Below are 22158 nucleotides of genomic sequence, written 5' to 3'. Positions count from 1 at the left end.
CTGGCTTGAAGCTACGTGGGCACCCTGGGTTTCACGAGATGTACGCTTGTCCCTATCTGCAGGTGCTGCGGTTCCGATGTGGGGTCTGGCTTGTTGCGAGGCCCCGAATCCTATATGGCACCGTGCTGTCGGGTGCTGTGTGGTCAGGGAAGCTTGAAACTTTCCCCGTCTAGGCAGATTCTGTAAAACCAATGTGAAGTATTATCTTCCCTAGGGTCCTGCCGCCCTGCGTGGCGTCGATTCGATTGGGTGCAGAGATCTCTCTCCCCATGGCAATCATGTGAACTTTCTCCTCCTTCCCTCTGGAGAACCCCTGAGAAGCAACTGCTCCCTTCCTCTCCTGCTGGAGAACTCCTCTAACTGTTGTGTTGGCTCCTGACTGGCTGCATATCCCCCCTCCTAGGTCCTAAGCTAGTGGGACTGGGGCCCCGGTTGAGGGCATCCTAAAATACCTCTCCCGGTGGCGAACCCTTTATTACCCGACCCTAGCGTAGTCTCCAGTGGGAACAGGGCAACCTGGTGTATATTTCAGTGTGTAATGTGGTGAAACCGACATTGACCTCCTCAGGAACCAGGTTTAGCGTTACACCTAATGTTGGGTGCAATACTCTGTGGCGACTGAAGCCTCAGGGGTGCCACAGAGGCACATCTCCAGGATTTGGAAAGAGTGAACCAGTTGCTGCTCCTCCTTGTGCCAGTTATGCACATTAGCAACTGCAATAAGTACTGTACGGTGTAGAAGAAAGTGAACAACAGGACACTGCTGAAAAATATGACAGCCATCAACTTTTCAAGAACCATCCAGTGGTTCCTTGTTCTTCTATACTTCTTCTTCAGGCACATCTCCAAGATTTGGAAAAGTGAACCAGTTGCTGCTCCTCCTTGTGCCAGTTATGCACAATAGCAACTACAATAAGTACTGTAGGGTGTAGAAGAATGTGAACAACAGGGCGCTGCTGGAAAATATGACAGCCATTAACTGTTCAAGCAGCATCCAGTGGTTCCTTGTTCTTCTTCTACACGTCTTCTTCTGGCACATCTCCAAGATTTGAAAAGAGTGAACCAGTTGTTGCTCCTCCTTGTGCCAGTTATGCACAATAGCAAACACAATAAGTGCTATAGGTCAAAGAAAAAAAGAAACAACAGCCCCTGCTGGAAAATATGACAGCCATCAACTTTTCTAACAGCATCCAGAGGTTCCATGTTCTTCTTCTAAACTCTGCAGCACAAAGTAGTATATGGAAGTCAGAAAAGGTTAATTCAAATTGTTTTTAATCAACCCACACTATAAGGTACTGTAAGTCACTAATGCTTAACTGCTTAATGGTTTATCTTATAACTATCTGCTAAAAAGGAAGAAAACAGAAAGTCTAAACAATTCACACATCTTCCCTGTTAACCCAAGTAACAGGAAGGCTCATACTCCACAAACTCGTCCACATGTATGATTTTTCCACATACCACCGCCACATCACCACCCTACATAGCTAAAAGTACAAATCTATGGTGTACTAGTATTTTTTTCTAGCTACTTAGCCTCCTTCAGAGCTAAGTCAAAAGATACAGCTTGTATTTCTGCCAAATATTCTGCTCTGCACAAATAATTGAAAGCTTTTCTCAAGTTTAGTTCTTTGATTCTCTTTGTTACTTAAGATATACTGCACATAAGTTCTGTATTCTACCTGTGTAATCTTTCTGCCTGCTATATTTACAAATTACCAGTTTCCTGGATTTCACAAGTACTATTTCTTTATAAAAGTGAGCAATTATGGTCCTCGACTGAACGGCTGGTATAAGATTCTTCATCGCCAGTCTGTGTGCTCATACAAAAAAATGTAAAAGAGACCACGTAAGCCGATCAGTAATTTCTATACAAACATAGTTGCATTTGGCTGTATTTTCACATTCAAAAACAACACTTTTTAGCTGCATTTTTTTCAAGTGTCTTCTCCAAAATATACAATAGAAATCTACTCTGATTATTATGTTTTTACTACATTTTTTATTTATTTTTTTTTATATGACAGATTTTTTTTTATATGTTTTATTTCCTTGCAATCCATATTGTAAAAGTGGAGAAGAGTTTTTGTGAAATCATCACATCTAGCTTTTTTAGCTGTTAAAGGCACCAGAAGTTCGATCCTAAAAAACACAAGGGAAAAAAAGCAGTGTTTGTGCTATGTGGAGAAATGTTCTCACACTTTTTTGATTTTTTGTTATTTCTTCTAGATTTTATTTATTGTATTTAACAATTAGACAATTAACAATTAGAAGACACAGTGAATGAAGGTACAGTTGACATACAAAGGCCTATGAAAGGTAGTGTGTGCTGTAAAGTGTGTTGCAGTAAAAACATATGGATCAAATTGATTTATAGGTGGATTAACTACCCCTGAGGCTGACTGTGTAAATGTAAGTAAAAATAAGTTAATAAATAAAAGATCCAACAGGAATGGGGAGATGGTAAGAAGAAAGATAGAGGGATGGGGAAAAAGGGGAGGAGAGGTAGGGATGAGTCTCCAATGAGCAAAGGTTTCTGAGAGAGGGACATAAGAGCCTGATGTATGAATTCCTGGAAAAGGGGTATGCATGATACAGGGACAACAGAGTTTGCTAAAGAGAACCTGTCAACAGGTTTTTTTTTCCTTATGAGCTGCGGCCACCACCAGTAAGCTCTCATAGGCAACATTCTAGAATACTGTATATAAGATCCCAGGCCATGCTGTATAACGTAAAAAAACACCTTTATTATCCTCACCTAGGGGGCGGTCTGTTCTGATGGGTCTGGCTGGTCTCGGTCCATCGCCTCCTCCATCTTCTGCAGTCGCTGTCCTCCTTCCCAATCCTGTGTGCATGACGTATCCTGCGTTATTGACACAGCGACCTCCATTGCGCTCCTGCGCATACACACGTTGATATTACTGGCTGAAGGCAGATCAAAGTATTGCAGTGCACATGTGCTGGAGATCTTTGACCTTTCCTTGTGGCTGCGCATTACAGTACTTTGCTCTGCCCTCAGCATGGTAGATCAAATTGCATATAAGAAATTGTGGCCTTTATGTGGATGACGCAGGATGCATCATGCACTCAGGGTTGGGAAGGAGGACGGCAACTGCAGAAGATAGAGGAGGCAATGAACCAAGAGCCTTGTCACCCATCGAGTGAGTATAGTAAAGGTGTTTTTTATGTTATACAGAGTGGCCTGGGCTCTTATATACAATATTCTAGAATGCTGTATATAAGGGCTCACTGGTAGTGGCCGCTGCTCATAAGGGAAAAAGCTGGTGACAGGTTCCCTTTAAGTATGAGCATTTGTGACTCAAATATACTTAAGTGGGCCTTACACGCTACGATATTGTTAAGGAATTATCTGTGCAGATCACAACAGTAGAACTGTTTAGGCTAAGTGCAAAAACTCAATGTATGGCTGGAGACTAAAGGCCCCGTCACACTAAGCAACATCGCTAGCAACATCGCTGCTAACGAACAACTTTTGTGACGTAGCAGCGATGTTGCTAGCGATGTCGCTGTGTGTGACATCCAGCAACAACCTGGCCCCTGCTGTGAGGTTGTTGGTTGTTGCTGAATGTCCTGGGCCATTTTTTTGTTGTTGCTGTCCCGCTGTGAAGCACACATCGCTGTGTGTGACAGCGAGACAGCAACAACTAAATGTGCAGGCAGCAGGAGCCGGCTTCTGCGGAGGCTGGTAACCAATGTAAACATCGGGTAACCAAGAAGCCCTGTCCTTGGTTACCCGATATTTACCTTTGTTACCAGCCTCCTCCGCTCTCACTGTCAGTGCCGGCTCCTGCTCTGTGCACATGTAGCTGCAGCACACATCGGGTTAATTAACCCGATGTGTGCTGTAACTAGGAGAGCAAGGAGCCAGCGCTAAGCATTGTGCGCTGCTCCCTGCTCTGTGCACATTTAGCTGCAGCACACATCGAGTTAATTAACCCGATGTGTGCTGTAACTAGGAGAGCAAGGAGCCAGCGCTCAGTGTGCGCTGCTCCCTGCTCTCTGCACGTGTAGCTCCGTGCGGTGGTAACCAAGGTAAATATCGGGTTGGTTACCCGATATTTACCTTAGTTACCAAGCGCAGCATCTTCCACGCGGCGCTGGGGGCTTGTCACTGGTTGCTGGTGAGCTCACCAGCAACTTGTGTAGCGACGCTCCAGCGATCCCTGCCAGGTCAGGTTGCTGGTGGGATCGCTGGAGCGTCGCAGTGTGACATCTCACCAGCAACCTCCTAGCAACTTACCAGCGATCCCTATCGTTGTTGGGATCGCTGGTAAGTTGCTTAGTGTGACTGGACCTTAACACTGCACATCACCATAAAAACACAATCCCCACCATTAAACATGACGATGCAGCATCATGCTGTGGGATGATTTTTTTTTCAATAGTGTCATAGAAGTTGGTGAGAGTAGATAAAAAGATGAATAGCGCTAAATACAGGGCAATCCTGGAGGAAAACTTGTTAGAGGCTGCAAAAGACTTAAGAATGGAGCATACGTTCTCCTTCCAGCCGGACAACGACCCTAAGCGTATTGCCAGAGATTCAATTGAATGGCTCAATCAAAGTCCAGACCTAAATTCCATTGGGAATCTTTGGCAAGACTTGAAAATTGCTGCTTTCAGAGGCCTCCATCCAAACTCACTGAGGCCTGCAACACACATCTCTGCCGTCGGTCCGTGTTTGGGACTTTTTGACACGTACTGGTGGCACGAACACACATGCACCGATGTTACCCTATGGTAACAGGAACACACACATAAAGCCAAATGGAACGTGTGTCCGTGTGGTTTGTACGTGTGTGCGTTTTTTAACATGGATCACATGTCCGCGTTTCACCGGCATCACGCAGACATGGACCTGCTAAAGTCAATGGGTCCATGTCTGCACGTACGTGACACGGACATGTGTTTTCCATACAGTTCGTGTGTTTTGGGTTTTTTTATTTATAAATGGTGAAACGGCTCAAGAGTAGACACACGGACTGCACACGGACATGACACGTACGTATCTCATGCATACACGGACATTCAACACGCACGCACGGCAAGCATACGCCATCACACTGATGTCACATGTACCGGAGAAACAGACATCCAAAACGGAACACGGACCTGAAAAACAGACCGCGAGACATGCACATGTTTTTTGCAGACGTGTGTTTCAGGCCTGAGCTAGAGCTATTTTGAAGAACAGAATGGGCAAAAGGTTCAGCCTGTAGATGTACAAATCTGGTAGAGACATACTCCAAAAGACTTGTAGCAGTAATTGCAGCAAAAGGTGGTCTTACAAAATATTGACTCATGGGGGCTGAATGCATACGTACATCACAATTTTCATTTTTATATTTATAACCCCTTCACGATCATGGACGGATCTTTCCGTCATGGATCGTGTCCCGATAAGCCCCGCCCCCTGCCTCGGGCAGGCGGCGTGGATCGGCACACATATCAGCTGTTTTCAACAGCTGACATGTGTGCCTACATGTTCCGAGTGGAATCGCATTCCACCCGGAACATTAACCCCTTAGATCTCGCTGCCAAAGTCTGGCAGCGAGATCTATATGCGCGCGGCCATGTTTTTTACTTACCGCCACCCCCTCCGGACGTCACGTGAGTGATCACGTGACGTTCGGTGGTTGCCATTGTAGCACAGGGTCATGTGATGACGCCTGCTGCTATGAAGTTTCACTTTCATTCTTCCTCGGCACGGAGCAGAGGAAAAAAGAAAGTGACTATTTCTGCTGTTTACAGCGGTATAGCTGTGATCAGCAGATAGCGATCAGCAATCGGATTGCTGATCGCTATAGCCCCCTAGGGGGACTAGTAAAATAAAATAAAAAGAGTAAAAAAAAAGTTTTAAAAAATTAAAAAAAAACAAAAAACCTAAAAGTTCAAATCAGCCCCCTTTCCCCCCATTGAAAATTAAAGGGTTAAAAAATAAATAAATATACACATATTTGATATCGCCGCGTTCAGAAATGCCCGATCTATCAAAATATAAAATCAATTAATCTGATTGGTAAACGGCGTAGTGGCAAAAAAATTCCAAACGCCAAAATTACGTTTTTTGGTCGCCGCAAGTTTTACGCAAAATGCAATAACAGGCGATCAAAACGTAGCATCTGCGCAAAAATGCTACCATTAGAAACATCAGCTCGAGACGCAAAAAATAAGCCGTCACTGAGCCATAGATCCCAAAAAATAAGAACGCTACGTGTTTCGGAAAATGGCGCAAAACGTGCGCCACTTTTATTGGACAAACTTGTGAATTTTTTTTAACCCCTTAGATACAAGTAAATATATACATGTTTGGTGTCTACAAACTCGCACCGACCTCAGGCATCATACCTAAACATCAGTTTTACCATATAGTGAACACCGTGAATAAAACATCCCAAAAACTATTGTGCCATCACACTTTTTTTGCAATTTTTCCACACTTGGAATTTTTTTGCTGCTTTCCAGTACACCATATGGTAAAACTTATGGTTTCATTTAAAAGTACAACTTGTCTCGCAAAAAACAAGCCCTCATATGGCAAGATTGACGGAAAAATAAAAAAGTTACGGCTCTCGGAAGAAGGGGAGCAAAAAACAAAAACGCAAAAACGGAAAGTGCCCCGGGGCTGAAGGGGTTAAAATATGTTGAAAACAATGTATCATTTGCACTTCGTAAATGTTTGCTACTTTTTGTGGGTATATCACCTAAAATCTCAATAAGATACATTTAACTTTGTGGGTGTAAGAGGAAGCAAATGTGGAAAAGTTTACATGGCGTGAATACTTTTTCAAGACACTGTATGTCTATTTTCCAGTGCAGCCATAAAATCCTTTAACTGCACATTAGTTTAAAAGTGGAGATGCTTTGTCCTCAAAATTACTAATACAATTTTTCTAAGACAAGACATTTCTGTTTAAAGGTCTTGAAAGAAAAGCTTATATTTAGGTCCAATATATTACAGTCTTTTATGTTTCCCATTACTTCAGCCAAAGACGGCTGCATTGTAGCCGGTAGCAATGCTGAATCCTAGGCTGATTTAAAGCAGCACCAATCCTGATAAATAGTTTGTGAAGAGATGTTACCATCACCTACAATTAATTGACAATGTTCACTAGTGCTTAAAGCTGATGTAGTGTTCGAATGTACAATGGCTGTATGTTTCATTTAAAAGATGTAGCTTTTGTGCTATTGTTTGAGAACAAATAATTATTTCTGATCTGAGTTTGTGTTTTCTGTAGACTTTTCAGCATAATTTAAACTTAGCAACTTAGTTATCGCAAACAGTGCTGCAGCCAAATGTACTTGCCATAATTGTATAATATTGAATAAAAAACAATGGCATATACCATATTTTTTGGATTATAAGATGCACGTTTCCACCCAAAAATTTGAGTGGAAAATGAGGGGTGCATCTTAAAATCCGAATGTAGCTGACCAGGGGGTGGAAGACAGGGGCAATGTTGTGCACTGTGCTGTGGACGCTGTTCTGTGCGGCAGCCAGTGAGGCTCTGTGCAGCAGTTAGTGAGGCTCTGTGCGGCGGGCAGTGAGGCTCTGTCTGGCGGGCAGTGAGGCTCTGTCTGGCGGGCAGGGAGGCTCTTTGCTGCAGATGGTGAGGCATGGGCCATTCCGAAGATGTCGGCAGTGAAGGCTTCAAATAATGTGGCGCATGCGCTGATGGTGCTCTCAGCTCAAGCGCTCATCAGCGCACATGCCACCTCCAGTCCATTGACGTTTCAGCAGCGGACTTAAAAAAAATGGTGCCCGGAGGTGACACATGCACAAATGAGATCTTGGCTTGTCATTGAGCTGATAACTCAATCTGTGCACGTGCCGACTCCAGCCTCCATTTTTTTGAAGCTCGCACCGCTGACCTCTTCAGAATGGCCTGTGCCTCACCGCCCACAGCGAGCCCCAGGGCAGAGCAGCGCCTGCAGCCCCAAGGACAGTACAGCACCTGCAGCCCCAGCACAGCTCCACAGCCCCTAGTGAGCATCTGGGCCCCCCTCTGCACCATCCACAGCATCGCTGTACTCCATCTCCACCCCTACCTGCTGTGACCACCCCTTCCCCAGTAAGACACCACCGGATTATAAAACGGACTCCATATTTTTTTTCACCTTTTTGTTTCTCTAAATTTGGGGTGTGTCTAATAATCCAGTGCATCTTATAAATCAAAAAATACAGTACCTACTTACATCCTTCAGAACATATCTCCACTATCCATTCTTTTACTGTACACCAAGAGATTCTAGGCTAGAGGAAACTTATTTAATATTGATTTTTTTTCTCCATTAAACATAATAAATATTTTACAAATTTCAACAATCTTATTTAGTCGGACATAACCTCAATATTTATTTTTTTTTAAATCATGACAAATAAATCCTGGTTAAACAGCCTCAAGTATAATTCTGTATTCTTATGGGACATACTTATATTCTTATTTACCAACCAAAAGAGCCTTTTTATGATTATTTATTTGTAGGATTTATAGCTCATGACCTTTTTTTGTACTATATTCAGGTTGGAGTCATTTTTGATTATAAACTCTGGTTTCATTGATTGACTAAAATGAGGGATTTTCTGGTGTGAAATGAAAATATAGTTGATTATTAAGCTCCTAAACAAGTTATTTTTCTTAAAAACGCAACCAATGGTATTCAATAGTTTTCTGGACAGGACATAGCAGCTTGAAAGCTGCTATTCTCATCGATATTCCTACATATTTAACTAATTTCTTTGTCACTTAATCACAGGGCCAGATTATAGGTGGTGCTGGTGGGTCTCCAGCCCTGGGGCCTCTACCACAACATCTTCTAAGGGGGCTCCCACCACCATCTGTACTATCGCTGAAGTTTATGCAGTTGCAGAATGACCTTTGGTGACATCACAGTCATGTGACTCACCAAAGGTCCTAAAGCTGCACTGCAAAAGTCTAGGCCTCTGTGTCAAAGGCCTCTATTGAAATACATGAGCGTTTTTCAAGCACTCATACATTTGAACAGTGCGAATACAGAACTGAGTCACAGGAGCGCTGTTCAGCCCCGCACTGACATGCCATCATCCCCGGGGCCACAGCTGTAGTGAAGAGGAGGAGGACACAACAGGACTGCGACAGAGGAGCTCCTCAGCCCTGCACAGATGTCCATCATCACCGAGGCCCACAGCAATAGAGGAGAGAAGGACGCGCAGGCAAATGTAAGTGCTCAACTAGGTGCAGAAGATGACATGTATAATGATTTTAGATGAGGGGGCTGTGGTGGGGGAGGAGCGGTGCTACTTGACAAGGTACATTATGGGTCAGTGGGGGACATTATGAAGCAAATTGGGACATTATAGGGCAGTGGGGGACATTTATGGGGCACATTATGGGGCAATGAGGGACACTGAGGGTAAGTGGGGGATATTATGAAGCATATTGGGACATCATAGTGTAGTGGGGGACATTATAGAACAAACTGTGACATAATGGGACAATGAGGGACATTATGAAGTGTATTGGGATATTATGGTGAAATGGGGGACATTTTAGAATAAATTGAAACATTGTGGGTTAATGACATACATTATGGAGCAAATTGGGACATTTTGGTGAAATTGGGGACACTAGGAAGCAAATTGGGACATTGTGGGGCAACGAGGGACATTATGAAGCAAATTGGGACATTATAGGGCAGTGGGGGACATTATAAAGTAAATTGAAACATTGTGGGGGAATGAGTAGCATTATGGGGTAATGGGGACATTATGGGGTAATGGGGACATTAGCACATTATGGGTCAATGAGGGATATTTTGGAGCTATGGTAACATGGAGCAAATTGGGACATTATGGGGCAATGGAGGAAATTATGGATCCAATTGGGACATTGTGGAGCAATTGGGGACATTACGGGGTAATGAGGGTCATTATGAGGCAATTAGGAAGTGGATTGTGAAAGGCGGCATAGTATAATGAGGATAGGGGGATTTATGCAGCGATGTAGTATGGGGAAGATATTATAGAAAGTGCAAGTTTTGGGGGGGCAATATGGAAAGGGGCACTTTGTGGGTCTTTTTTGGAGAGGAGCAGTGTTTGGAGGCATATTTTGTGCAGGAAGCAATTAAGAACCCCTTCTGATTCCACTTGTTTCCCCAGACATTATTAAATAAAAAAGCCAGAATGAGGGACAAAAATTATTGATTTATGGTGGCAAGTGGGGCATAATTACTGAAGGGGCAAATTAGGGGAGATTATTACTGATGAAGTATAAGATAATTTTGAGGATACTGTCTTCCATGGGGGAACAAAAGTCTGATGTAGTATATAAATTGGTGAAAAGGAATTGAATGTGCTCTATGAGTGATCGGCTATAGGTGACTGTGTGCTCTTTTCTGCAGAGTCGCATCATGGCAGGAAGAAGTGATGGCGGTCAGTGTTGGATGAAGAGGGAAACAAAGCGATAATACTTCAGCTAGAGACTTCACTGGTAAGTTAGTGTATTACATGTACACACACACACTATACACTATATACAGAGCCCCTGTGTATAATGTCACTGGTGATCACTGTATTACCTGTACACTATAAACTAGCTCCTGTGTAAAATAGCACTGTTGATAATATTAGTGTTATTAGTATTGTGTTTTTTATTCATGATCATTATTGTAGTATTATACATCCCTGTGTGGTAGTAATATGTGGTCTGGTCACAGTGAGGTGGCATTTGTCTCTCATGTGTGGTATTATTTGGTCATTATGTGGTCTGGTCATAGTGTTGCAGAATTTCTCCCTTGTATGTGGTAATATTAGGTTACTTTGTGGTCTAATTATGGTGTGGTGGTATTACTCTGTTACGGTTGCTGCGAGCACTGGAGACTATGTCCAGATTTCTTGCTACTGCACATGTGCGAGCGCTGGAGACTAAGTCCAGATTTCTTGCTACTGCACATGTGCAAGCGCTGGAGACTATGGGGCACTTTGCACACTGGGACATCGCAGGTGCGATGTCGGTGGGGTCAAATTGAAAATGACGCACTTCCGGCATCGCATGCGACATCGCAGTGTGTAAAGGCTGGATGATACGATTAACGAGCGCAAAAGCGTCGTAATCGTATCATCGGTGCAGCGTCGGCGTAATCCATGATTACGCTGACGCGACGGTCCGATGTTGTTCCTCGCTCCTGCGGCTGCACACATCGCTGTGTGTGAAGTCGCAGGAGCGAGGAACGTCTCCTACCGGCCTCACTGCGGCTTCCGTAGGATATGCGGAAGGAAGGAGGTGGGCAGGATGTTGACATCCTGCTCATCTCCGCCCCTCCGCTCTGATTGGCCGCCTGCCGTGTGACGTCGCAGTGACGCCGCACGACCCGCCCCCTTAACAAGGAGGCGGGTCGCCGGCCACAGGGACGTTGCACGGCAGGTGAGTGTGTGTGTGAAGCTGGCGTAGCGATTACTTTCGCTACGCCAGCTATCACCACATATCGCTGCTGCGACGGGGGCGGGCACTATCGCACTCGGCATCGCAGCATCGGCCTGCGATGTCGTAGTGTGCAAAGCCCGCCTAAGTCCAGATTTCTTGCTACTGCACATGTGCGAGCGCCGGAGACTAAGCCCTATCTTGGAGCCATTGCACATGTGCGGGTGACATCATCGCTGACACAAGGTCACATGTCTCTGACACCTTCTATGCCGATTGGTCGCTGGTCATGTGCTTGTGACGCCTTGCTCGGTGATAGGCCAGCATGACGTCACTCCTGTCGTTCTGGCAGCGGATTGGCTCTGGTGTCCTCCATCTTGGATGAGGCACAGAGTCTATATAAGACCCTGACACACGCCGCATGGCGCTCAGTCCTCTTGGTTCATGCATAGGAGTAGACGCTCTGTGCGCGTTCCTCTAGGCATTCCTCTGTCTATGCTAGGTGAGCGCTACCAGCAGGGTAGCGTTCTTATACCTTACAGCTTCGGCTGCTGTCCGTATCCTTACCTCTTAGGGGAGCGGACATAGGCAGGTGCCTGAGGCACATGGTCTGGCTGGGCCTTGTGATTCGACTCGTAGGTGGACGTTGCCGCTAGGGTAACGTTCCTTATACTGCGTCTGGCAGTTGTTCGTATCCTCGCACACTAGGGGAGCGAACAGAGGTAGGAGCTTTGTGCGGCTTACGCTGCTGTGCGTCTCTTTTGCACCACTAGAAGAGCGGACCTAGGCAGGTGCCATATCTAGTGGTTCGTGTCCTCGCACACTAGTGGAGCGAACGCAGGTAGGAGCTTTGTGCGGCTTACGCTGCTGTTCGTCTCTTTTGCACCACTAGAAGAGCGGACCTAGGTAGGTGCCATTTCGCACACATTGCCTTTGTCTCTGTGATTATTAACAGAGATCATTCCACACACCCTCCAAGTAAGGGAGGAATTGCTTTACTTACTTATTATATCCTTCTGTGAGTTAACAGAGGTATTGCACTCTGCCATAGTCTGCAGCAAATTCTTTGCACGGTGGACCCTGACTGTCTGATACTCCTTTAGGTTATTATCAGACAGCCCCCCGTAACATACTCTCTGGTATGTGGCTGTATTTGATCATTTTTTGTTGGTAGTATGTTCTCTGGTTATGGCGTGGCGGTATTTCTCCCTTGTATATGGTATTATTGGTCTTGGTATAGTGGCTTGTATTGTGTATGGAGGTCACTTTTGCTCTCTGATATCAATATGGGGAAGATTCTTTTTTTTCAATTATAGTTTCCTGTTTTCTACTGCTAACCTGGTTTGACTATTTCTTCAGCTCTACAATGTGGCTCTCGACCAACTTTCAAAGTTCAATGTGGCTCTTGAGGTAAAAAAGGCTGGGGACCCCTGTGCTTGGATGTACGGGATCTGATTTCCCGGGGCAAGAAGCAGAACCGTTGCCTCCTGCAGTTCGCCATTTTCTCGTTCTTTTCTCATTTCCCAGGAAAGCAGCCATGAGTGGCATTGTCTCCTGCACAAAGCACGGTTACTGTGCTCAGCATGAAAAATGGAAGTTCTTTATTTTTTTTCGGTGGAAAAGGAGGTTTTATGCTGGAGGACTGTTTGTGGAGGGGCTTAATACTGGGGGCTCCTCTCTGGGGAGAGGGGCTGATCTGATGCCGCTGGCGGCTACTCTCTGGGGTGGGGGGCTGATCTGATGCCACTGGGGGCAACTCTGGTGGGAAGGTGGGCTGATGCAATGCTGCTAGGGGTTCCTCTGGTGGGGTGGGGGGCTGATGCGATGCCACTGGGGTCTCCTCTGGTGGGGTGGGGGGGTCTGATGCGATGCCGCTGGGGATTCCTCTGGTGGGATGTGCAGGGGGTGTACAATGCTTGTGGGATATGGTGGGTGTACAATGCTGAGGATTTGGTGGTTGTATGATGGGGCATGCTTGTAGTGGAATTTGGAGTGGTGTACAATGCTGGGGGGTGCGTGTGATGGGATTTGCAGGGGGTGTACAATTCTGGGGGGATGCTTGCACTAGGATTTGGGGAGGTGTACAATGCTGGGGGGAATGCCTGCAGCGGGATTTGGGCGGTGTATGCCACTGGAGGAATCGCCTGCAGTGGGATTTGGGCAGTGTACGATGCTGGGGGATGCCTGTGGTGGGATTTGGGAAGTGTAGGATGCTGGAGGATACCTGTGTTGGGATTTGGACGGTATACGACTCTGTGGGTTTAGCTGCGGTGGGATTTGGGGGAGGGTGTGCGATGCTGTGGGGGTACCTCTGGTGGGTGGGGTGGATTTGAAAGTGGGCATTTTTCCGGGGTGTACGATGCTTGGGAGGATTCCTGTTTTGGCATTCGAAGTGGGATTTGGAGTGATGCACAATGCTGGGGGTTTGCCTGTGATGGTAATGGTGAGGTGTTTGAAGCTAGAAGGATTTAGGGGGTGTACAATGCTGGGGGGATGCCTGTGCTAGGATTTCAGGATTGAAAAAAAGGTGTGGAGATTTGAGCAGGTATGATGCTGGGGGGGCAGCATTTGAGGGGTACGATGCTGGAGGCGATGCCTGCTGGGGGGTTTAGTTGTACAATGCTGGAGGTTACCATGTGGTGTGATTTGTGGGGTGTATGATGCTGGGGGAAAGATGGGGTGTATGATGCTGGAGGGATGCTTTCAATTTATATCCCCTGACCCCTGTATTATACTCACATTCAGGAGACTTCTATCGCTGCCACTCCTGTTGGTCTACTGTGATTTGTGCTCTGCCGGCTGCGCCAATGTTTCATGGAATGTGCCAGAGGTCACAACTCAATACAGCTCTCAGAGCCTCGTTCTGTGCGTGACTAGCAGGTGTGCTGTGGCTGGCTGCCTGAGCTCTGACGTTATTGGGCCCCCACCAGATTTTCCGCCCAGGGGCCTCCACTAACCTCAATCTGGCCCTGCTTACTCACCAAAAGAATCTACCTATAATTTATGCCCTATAGATTATTTGATGTAGGTCATATATCATTGCATTTATTCTTTGGTTGTAATTAAATAACAGCTTAGATTTGTGGGTCCTTTATTACTACAGTGTTGGTGCCGGGTTCCCTATATCAATTCCATCCGTCACTTGGGTCAGGCCATTCATTTTAATTGTTTTGTATATGTTATTGGCTATAAAGATTTAACAATATTTTTCCATATGATTTTTTGGCTTGCATTGTTTTGCTTGGTGTTGTGGTTATATTATATGCATTGAGTCTTCCATACTGGTTATGGGTTTGGTGTTTAATCAATGAGTTACTTTGTCACATGATACATGGGGATGCCAAACATAAATGGTGTAAGTTTAAGGATATACTCCTAGAGTCCTATAAAAAACATATACCTTCTGATAATAAAATGTCAAGGAATAAAAAGAAACCATTATGGATAAATAACACTGTAAAAAGTATAATAAAACAAAAACAAAAGGCGTTTAAAATCTTAAAGGCTGACAATACAGAAATAGCATTTCAGAAGTATAAAGATCTCAATAGGAAATGTAAAAAAGAAATTATGCAAGCAAAATTAGCTACTGAAACAAAAATCACCAAGGATATTAAAATAAATTACAAAATCTGTTATAGAGCTGATCGAACCCCCCAAAAACCGGGACCGGCTAATCACTGCCAGATTTTAAAAAGAGTCCGATCCGCTCTGGAATCCGGTGCCCATATAAGTCAATGGGAACCGGAATACGGAGATTAAAAACGTCTGTGAAGGGGATAGGGGGGTAGGAGTGCACGCGGTATACTCACTGGCGGCACACTCCTTTCGGGTCACACTTTTCCCTTCTGGAGCCGACAATTCAATATTCACTATTTTGCCCGCCCACCGGCGCATGTAATTGGTTGCAGTTAAATGCTCGCCTACCCTGTGTGGTAGTGTGTTAGCTGACTGCAACCCATCAGAGGCAGCAGGACAGCCGGTGGGAGGGGAATTAAGAGTATCCCTCGCAAGCGTGACTCCAACTTTTTTTTTTACTCAAATAAATAATAAAAAAACTATGTGCGGTCCCCCTTAATTTTCATCCCCAGCTATGATAATGCCAGCTGGGGGCTGGTATTCTTAGCCCACAGCTGCCCGGTATTGCTGCATCCATTAGAAGTGACAATCACGGTGCATTACCGGCCCTTCCCGTTGGCCTGATGCGGTGCTAATCGGGTTAATAACAGCGCACAGCTGTTACTAAGCCCTAAGTTTGTGTTGGCACAGGCGTCTATGAGATACCTGCATCACACTAACCTGTAAATGAATGTAAATAAACAGACAGAAAAATCCTTTTTTTCGAATAAAGTACAAAACACACAGCCTCCTTCACCTCTTTATTAACCACAAACACCCTGCAGCCCCGGCGTAATCCACACAAGGTCCCACAACGACATATCCAGCTCTGCTACATCTCACAGCTAGCAGCCATAGAGAAGACCGCCAACTATAAGTGTAGCGTATTACTGAGCCACGCTGAGCGATGACTGCAGCAGAGACTTTCACAGGCCTGGGGCGCATCTGTCTGCAACGAATCACAGGTGGCAGGACTGCTGGAGGGTGGGGAAAGCAGTCCAAGTGTCTGTGGGTCAGTATGGTGAACGTGCATGTGTTTCAGAATTACATGCATGATCCTGTCAGAAGTGTGCGGCTGTGCCAGTGATGCGATGTCAAATCGTGTGAGCCTGTCATGACATCAGCCGGTACAGCCTGCCGCTGTCTAAGCATGAGCATGCATGTACCTAGAAACACATGCACTCTCCTGTCAGAAGTGCGCGGCTGTGCTGTGATGTCAGACTTGTGCAGGTCTGCCATGACATCACCCAGCATGGCCTCCCGCTGTCTGAGCATGAGCATGCATGTACCTTGAAACACATGCACGCTCCTGTCAGAAGTGTGCGTGGCCGTGCTGCGATGTCAGACTCGCGGGAGTCCCTCGCATGCGGCTTTTTTTTTTCTTTTTTTCTTTAAATAAATAATTAAAAAAAAAACAACGTGTGGTTCCCCCTAATTTTCATCGCCAGCCATGATAACGCCGGCTGGGGGCTGGAATTCTCAACCCACAGCCACCCAGTATTGCCACATCTGTTAGAAGTGACAATCCCGGTGCATTACCAGTCCTTCCCATTGGCCTGTGAGGTGCCAATCGGGGTAATAAGGGGTTAATAACAGCGCACAGCTGCTACTAAGCCCTAAGTTTGTGATGGTACATGCGTCTATGAGATACCTGCATTACATACAGTACTTGTAAATGAATGTAAATAAACAAGACACAAAGAAAAATCCTTTATTTGGAATAAAGTACAAAACGCACCCTCCTTTACCAGAAAAGGGGGCATGCCAGAGTATGTACTAGGAGGAGGAATAAACACGAGGACCTGACCAACAAAGACCCTGCCATGTTGCACACATCAACCAAACTGCAACCAAGCATCAGATCTTTCTATAACAGGTATACCTTCTTGCCATATCTAGCCCCTGGAGGAAGGATAGATTAGTGTTCGTAGCTTTTCAGGTCAGAAGAAGGGTCATAAGGCCTCTAAATCCACATTAGCCAGATGGATCAGGAAGGCCATTTCTTTAGCCTATCTAGCCAGTAGTAGAGAGGTTCCCACAGGTTTGAAGGCTCACTCCTCCAGAGCGATGGCGGCTTCCTGGGCTTCCTAGAATCATAATGCCTGTATGGTACTGACTTTACCTCATATAGCAAAATCCTGCTGGTTGGTCCTCTTTAAGCAGCATTTTTTTTTCAAGTCTTTGAAATACACATCAAATAAGCAATTTGTTGGTAAGGCTGTTATATAAGAGCTGCATGTAACAGGTTCAAGAATTAAGAGATGTAAAGGCAAGGGTCAGTAATAGATTTTTTTTAGCACATACATCACTGTTCTAAAACATACATCTATTATGCATGTAAAAGCTTTACAGAAAATTAAGAGAGACTGCCTGACACCACATTTGACATCTAAAGGTTAGGAGCTTGCATCTGCTCATCATGGCATACTTAGAACGCTGCATTAGAAACAAGTCATTCATGGGGAGACGTCTGCAAAGACACAATTGGAAATTATTCCTAGTTCAAACTAAACTCAAACAATGAATTTGTTGAAAGTGAATCTGTCAGTATAGGTTAGGGGGTCTGTAAAGAATGAATAAGAGTATTTTTACCATGTGTCTGATAAGTCACAGGAGGATTATTATAGCAATTGAAATACCTGCAATGTGTCACGCTGCCTTATTTTTCCCAAGTGAGCTACAAATTCTGCTTGATTTGATGTGTATATATTTACACAGCTAACCCTAGCAATTGGAGAATAATGTCAGAAAGATCGTACATTATGCAAAAATCAATAATGTCAGTTTACATCAGCTTACATTAGTATTGCATTTTACAGGTGAAATGTCAGCTCACAGGAATATGGGGTCAGTTACCACATACAAGCCTGTTCAATTCTTTTGCTTCATGTCCATTAATGGAACGGAATATTACCAGCCATCTTTAGTACATTCCTAGGGAATGTATTATCAGATTATCAGAACATTTCATAATGAAGAATTGCATATATTTTTATAAGAAAACAAATCTAAATATAATATATATATATATATATATATATATATATATATGCAAAACGGAGGGGAACCAGCACTGCTTATGAGTGGCATGCAACAATGAGAAAGTAAAAAGTGTAATATTCACAAATTCATTCCTACTGTGACAGTTCAATGAGATTTTTGGCAAATAATTGATCAATGATTTGAGCCCCCCTGCCCCGTCACGGCAAATCTCTATAAGGGGGGTCCCTACACTATATTTATAATATATATACGTGCCCTTCTTACACTTCTTACACATCACCTACCTGAGAAGTGTCAGAACCGCTCCCATGCTGCAAGGGCTGACAACTGCGAGTAGAAGGGCAGTCCAGGTGCCGGTGCGTGCGGCAGAACCACACACACCAGCACAATGTCAGAACTAGCCCCCACAGTGTCAGACCAGCAGAAATGGATGAAGGGCGGAACAGCCCCAGGCAGGTGGTGCTTAAGTAATAATGCCTATGGAGCAGGAGGCGGTGGCTGTATGTGAACAGGCACCAACATAAATTTTGATGGCAACAGAAGGAATTTGCAAACCACACTGGGCGTGCACGGCATGGTGGCGGTCAACCACCTGACCAGTAAACGAAAAATGGAGGGGAGCCAGCACTGCTTGTGAGTGGCATGCAACAATGAAAAAGTAAAAGTGTAATATTCATAAATTCATTCCTACTGTAACAATTCAATGAGATTTTTGGCAAATAATTGATCAATGATTTGAGCCCCCCTGCCCCGTCACGGCAAATCTCTATAAGGGGGGTCCCTACACTACAGTTATAATATACATACGTACCATAAGGTCTCGTGTAATGCGCAGGACCATATGAGAACATCACCTACCTGAGAAGTGTCAGAACCGCTCCCATGCTGCAAGGGCTGACAACTGCGAGTAGAAGGGCAGTCCAGGTGCCAGTAATAAAGATAAATTTTATTGTTTAAAAATTGTGAATGTTTAACATCAATATGTAACTGTATGTAACTAAATATTGTTGGGAACTAGCTGAATTAACAGTATACTGTGTAATTTAGCAATATCATTGAAAAATATGTGTCCTTAGGCGGGCTTTGCACACTACGACATCGCAGGTGCGATGTCGGTGGGGTCAAATTGAAAGTGACGCACATCCGGCATCGCATGCGACATCGTAGTGTGTAAAGCCTAGATGATACGATTAACGAGCGCAAAAGCGTCGTAATTGTATCATCGGTGCAGCGTCGGCGTAATCCATTATTACGCTGACGCGACGGTCCGATGTTGTTCCTCGCTCCTGCGGCAGCACACATCGCTGTGTGTGAAGTCGCAGGAGCGAGGAACATCTCCTACCGGCGTCACCGCGGCTTCCGTAGGATATGCGGAAGGAAGGAGGTGGGCGGAATGTTTACATCCTGCTCATCTCCGCCCCTCCGCTCCTATTGGCCTCCTGCCGTGTGACGTCGCAGTGACGCCGCACGACCCGCACCCTTAATAAGGAGGCAGGTCGCCGGCCAGAGCGACGGTCGCAGAGCAGGTGGGTGCATGTGAAGCCGGCGTAGCGATAATTTTCGCTACGCCAGCTTTCACAAGATATTGTACCTGCGACGGGGGCGGGGACTATCGCGTGCGACAATGCAGCATCGGCTTGCGATGTCGCAACGTGCAAAGCCCGCCTAAGTTTGTGGAAGATTCTCTTCTTCTGGCTGTTGTGTCTTAGATTCTGCTTCCGGGGTTAATATGGTAAACTTTAAAGTAATATTCAATAGAACATTTCAAAGGGGAAATGCTAAAACCTGAAATTTTAGGAAAGTTGATTTCAACAAATTAAGGGAAGAGCTTAAATGTGTAGATTGGGACAAAGTCATGGTAACTGGGGATACTGAACATAAATGGGGAAAGTTTAAGGATATACTGCTAGAGTCCTGTAAAAACGTATACCCTCTGGTAATAAAATGTCCAGGAATAAAAAGAAACCACTATGGATAAATAAGACTGTACAAAGTATAATAAAACAAAAACAAAGGGCGTTTAAAATCTTAAAGGCTGAGAATACAGAAATAGCATTGCAGGAGTATAAAGATATCAATAGAAAATGTAAAAAAGAAATCAAGCAAGGAAAACTAGCTACTGAAACAAAAATTGCCAAGGACATTAAAATAAATCCCAAAATCTTTTATAAATACATTATTTCAAAAGGAAAACAAAGGATAGTATCGGCCCCTTAAAATATAATAACAAGTTAGTTATAGAGGACAAACAGAAGGCTGGGATATTAAATAGGCATTTCTCATCTGTGTTCACCAAGGAACTGACTGTACCAGGGATCATTCAACAAGTGAAAAATCAAAGGTCACCACCCGATATAATTAATTTAACACAAGATGAAGTATGCCTACGTCTGAGTAAATTAAACATTGAAAAATCCCCAGGGCCAGATGGCATTCATCCACGAATATTGAGGGAATTGAGCTCCATTATCGACAGACCGCTGCATCTCATCTTTTTAGATTCGCTTGTAACAGGGTTGGTGCCTCAGGATTGGAGGATTGCTGATGTGGTACCGATATTTAAGAAAGGTAAGAGGGTAGATCCAGGCAACTACCGTCCAGTAAGCCTGACATCAGTAGTATACAAAGTTTTTGAGGGAATTTTAAGGGATGACATGCAAAAATATATTGCAGAAAATAATATAATAACTGACAAACAGCATGGATTCATGAAAGATAAGTCGTGTCTAACCAACCTGTTGGGGTTCTATGAGGGGGTAAGTGCAAACCTGGATATTGGTAATGCAGCTGATGTGATTTATTTGGACTTTGCAAACGCATTTGATACTGTACCACATAATAGCCCTAATCTAAAGCTCCAAAAGCAAGGACTAGGGGAAACTATATGCAACTGGGTAAGGAATTGGCTAAAAGATAGGAAACAAAGAGTAGTCATAAATGGAACATCCTCTAAATGGGCTATAGTCAGCAGTGGGGTGTCGCAAGGATCTGTGCTAGGACCGATTCTTTTTAATCTCTTTCTTAATGACCTTGTGGATGGGATTGATAGTAAAGTGTCAGTCTTTGCTGATGACACCAAACTATGTAGGATATTAAAAACTGACCTTGATAGTACAATATTACAAAAAGATCTGGATAAGATGTCAGAATGGGCAGATACTTGGCAAATGAGATTTAATGTTGATAAATGTAAAGTAATGCACCTAGGACTGAGTAATCCTATAACTGCGTTTACATTAAATGGAAATAAACTCGGGACTACAGAACAGGAGAAGGACTTGGGTATTCTCATTACAAATAAGCTGAGCAGCAGCACTCAATGTCAAGCAGCAGCTGCTAAAGCAAACAAGAGTTTAGGGTGTATAAAAAGAGAGATTAGATCCCGTGATCCCAACGTATTGTTACCCCTCTATAAATCACTTGAAAGGCCACATCTGGAATAAGAGGTACAGTTTTGGGCTCCACATTTTAAAAAGGACATTCAGAAGTTAGAGTCAGTTCAAAGGCGGGCAACTAGACTATTACAAGGAATGGAAGGCCTCCCATATGATGACAGGTTGAAAAAGTTAGATATGTTTAGTTTAGAAAAAAGACGTCTCAGAGGAGATCTCATTTATATGTATAAATATATGTGTGGTCAATATAAAGGACTGGCACATGACTTATTTTTTCCAAATACAATACTAAGGACCAGGGGGCACTCACTGCGAGTGGAAGAAAAGAGATTCCGGCAGCTAAATAGGAAAGGGTTCTTTACAGTTAGAGCAGTCAGATTGTGGAATGCCCTACCACAAGAGGTAGTAATGGCAGATACTATAACAGCTTTTAAAAAAGGGCTGGATGATTTCCTCAATACACAAAACATTGCTGGTTATAAATGACTTAGTGACCAAATGTAGAACTGGTGGAAGAAGGTTGAACTAGATGGACCCAGGTCTTTTTTCAACCTTAGTAACTATGTAACTACCGTATTTTTCGGAGCATAAGACGCACTTTTTTTCCTCCAAATTTTGGAGGAAAGTGGGGGGTGCGTCTTATGGTCTGAATAGTGTATTATATGTGGATTATATAGGGCTTGAGGGGCAAAGGGACGATGCTGAGAGTGGACATGGGACATGGG

The sequence above is a fragment of the Anomaloglossus baeobatrachus genome, chromosome 4 (genome assembly GCF_048569485.1).
Source record: "Anomaloglossus baeobatrachus isolate aAnoBae1 chromosome 4, aAnoBae1.hap1, whole genome shotgun sequence".
In the NCBI taxonomy this organism is placed as follows: Eukaryota; Metazoa; Chordata; class Amphibia; order Anura; family Aromobatidae; genus Anomaloglossus; species Anomaloglossus baeobatrachus.
Note: the sequence above shows the minus strand (reverse complement) of the source record.